Genomic DNA, 3,665 nt, shown 5'->3' on the forward strand with positions numbered 1-3,665 from the left:
GGTGTGTTTATGTCCCCGTCACTTAGCGGTTCGGCAAAAGAGACTGATAGAATAAGTACTGGGCTTACAAAGAATAAGTCCTGGGGTCGATTTGCTTGACTAAAGGCGGTACTCCAGCATGGCCACAGTCAAACGACTGAGACAAGTAAAAGAGTAAAAGAGTATATGTGAGCTGCTAATGTATGAACTTGAGATATAATAGAGATGTTATTTGCATTCATGCGTTTCCTAGAGTTTTATCATCACATATATGTTGATAAGGAGATATTTTAATTGCTTTACAGCTTCAAGGTCGAATTTATTCTTCATACTCATAATTTTCCTAATTTACATAGTTCAAATAATGTTATTTGGGCTGCAGAGATTGTAATTTTATTGAAGGATGTTTGACAAGTAACATGCAAAAAGTAACAACTAAAATAACCATACAATGAAACAACAAATGATATTTTCTTTATTTTATGAATATTTATTTGATTACATTTCTTTCTCAAGAGCATCTACTCCTAATTTCTGTATTCTGATAATGTGAGGATTAAGGTCTCATTAGCTAATTTGCTTGTTTCTTCTATTTATCTGTTTAATAGAAGTGATATCTTCTTTCAGTATCACTATCATTTATAGTACACAATACTATGTTATAACTTCACTCTAGCTTATATTTAAGGCTAGCTTTCAGTTCTCAATGCCTGTTACTATTTCCATAATAGCTTGTATTGCTTTCTAATATTTCAGTTGTGTACTATGTTTCTATTGTGTCCTCCTAATTTTTAACCTGCAAGCTTATATTCACTGCACTCAGCAGTAGCTGCAAAATAAAACTAATACGTAACTAATAAAACAACCACTGATATTTGTAGTGCAATAAGTACTCTATCACTGGTTGACATTAGGAAATGTATGAAACTGGAAAAGAAAGGATGTCAACCTAAATATCCAATCAATACATGCCAGCAAAAGAAAATTAATATTAAGCATGCATAATTTTTGTGTTTTTGATTTCAGGATGAATAAAAACATTAATTGGTAATAATAAAACCTTGCATATAGCTGAGAAATCATATTTAATAGAATATAAATCAAAACATTGTCTATTCTTTTGCATATTGGGAATATTATTTTTAAAATTTACACTATCATTATTTGTGTGTGTGTGTGTGTGTCATCCACACACTCTCATTCCCTCCCATGACCCACTGTCTGTATCCTCTCTTATGCTCACTTTCTTGTTCCTTGACAGTTTGCTCTAGCAATCCATTATGACCTTATCTCCTTCAGCCATGTAGCTCTTCTGTAGCAAGAAAGATGGACATGTCCCTCTATTATACTTTAGCCTTTCAACACCTGACATAAGGCCACCCTCCCCCACCTTCCTCTCCCAAATATTTCTTTTTAGTAGTGTGAGCTGTTTCCTTTTCCTCTGTTCTTTTATGCCGTGCAAGTTCCTTGACAACCTATGAGTACCAATGCAGCATGGGTTATGATTAAATAAATATAGAGTGATATCAACATGTGTTTAATATTGCTGTGAAATAAGGCTCTGTGAGGGCTTGTTTAGCCTATCAGATGTAGATCAAACCAGCCAACTTTTACTGTTCTTATACTTTAAATAACAAATAGTGAAGTGCTAAAATAATTTCCTCCCTTTTTTTTTTTTGTAAAAAATATTTTTATATTCTTAGACTTTCAAGCTTGCACATATATATATATATATAGAAAAATGTAAAATAATAATAAGGCAGAATGCTAAACTGGAAGCATATTTTAATAAAGATTTCTAACTGGCTTTCATTGCATGGCAAATTATCAAGAAGAGAGAGAATGAAAATGTTTTTTACAAAGAAGTAAAAAATGTAAAAAAATAATATATAAAAAAATAAACATACCAATACATTATATTGTCTTTGAGCTTTTAAAGTTCAATGGTAATTCATGTAGATAATGGTTGGAAAAATAAGGATGCATGAAAATTGAGAGTTGTGTTAGGTTTAAAAAAAGAGAAAAGGGGCTAAAAGTTTTTGTTAAGCAGGAAGTGTGATGTCAAAACAGGAAGTGTGTGTAAGGGGAGACAAATCTTTTTAGTTGGAGTTATGAACTCTTTTTCAACAGGAAGTTTATGTCCTTTATAAGAACAATAATAATGTTGAAATGAAGAATGAATCTATAGTGCATGTGTTGTGTTTATTTGGCATAAAAAAAAAACAAGATCATCCCGAAATATAACAATGTCTGTTTCAATACATGAACGTCTGTTTTAATACACGAATATATATATATATATACGCCACACTAATAACAATTGCATATTTTTGGGTTGTGTGTTGTGTTTTTCTTTCGTTAGCTATTTACTCTATTAGCTTAATTTTGTTTTATTTCTTTCTAAATATTTAATTAACAGAAATCCCCACCATGTGTCTAATTTGTTCTTTTTCTTTTTCAGTTATAAGCACATTGTCCTATTTTCAAAACTTAAATTTTATTTACACATTCATTCCTTTGTCTTACCTTTGATCATTAATGAACTTCAATCTTTATAATTTCATAGATTTCGGCTTACACTGATTAAATTAGCTATGAAATGTTGAACAATCTAATCTATTCTTATAAAACATTGTAAAGTGTCTTAGTGCATTATCAAATGTATCAGTTTATAGTGAGTAACTTAAGTATAATTATCATGATTCTTACTGTATGTGTATTCCAATGCATACATTGAGCATGTACTAGATATATACTATCACTACAAAAATATGATTAACATTTTACACACAAATTGAGGTATCATTTTTATGTAAACAAAACAAACCTATGTTATGAATGCTCAATGACTTGCATTTTCATTCAGTCTCTCTTGCCATAATTCCCTAGTATTATGTCTACATTCAGTATCATAAATCAAGCTTCCTGAACGTAATTCAAAGGTGCATTATATGAAGAATAAAATATGCAAAACTCTATAGTTCAAGAAAAAAATAAATGAGTCAGCTTTATATATGATCTTTCATGTTTTACTTGTTTCAGTCATTGGACTCCAGCCATGCTGGGGCATTGGCTTAAAGGATCTAGTTGTACAAATAAATCAACTCGAGGACTTATTTTTAGTTTCTTTCTGCCAAACCGCAAAGTTACAAGAACATAAACAAACCAACACCAGTTGTCAAGCGGTGGTGATGGACAAACACAAATACAAACATGCATGCAGATACATATATAACCCTGTATGTATACAGTGTGTGTGTGTGTGAGAGAGAGAGAGAGAGAGAGAAAGAGAGTGTGTGTGTGCGCACGCGCATGTGTGTATACATACATTTGTCTTTCAGTTTTCATTTACAAATTCACTAACAAGGCTTTGGTCGGCCCAGGGATATAGTAGAAGACACTTGTCCAAGGTGCTGCACAGTGGAAACGAACCCAAGATCACATGCTTGGAAAGCAAGCTTCTTAACCACACAACTGTGCCTAAATATATATATATATATATATATATATATATATATATAACTTTTATAAGTAATATTCTAAAAGAATATGTAACTGAACTTATATTGAGTGCTCTATTTTTTGAGCAAATAAATATATATATATATATATGTGTGTTTTTATATTAATAAATTTATAAACTTATCAATAATATTCTCAGGAAATCAATATTTAATATTTCTAAA

The sequence above is a fragment of the Octopus bimaculoides genome, chromosome 20, assembly GCF_001194135.2.
Source record: "Octopus bimaculoides isolate UCB-OBI-ISO-001 chromosome 20, ASM119413v2, whole genome shotgun sequence".
Classification (NCBI taxonomy): Eukaryota; Metazoa; Mollusca; class Cephalopoda; order Octopoda; family Octopodidae; genus Octopus; species Octopus bimaculoides.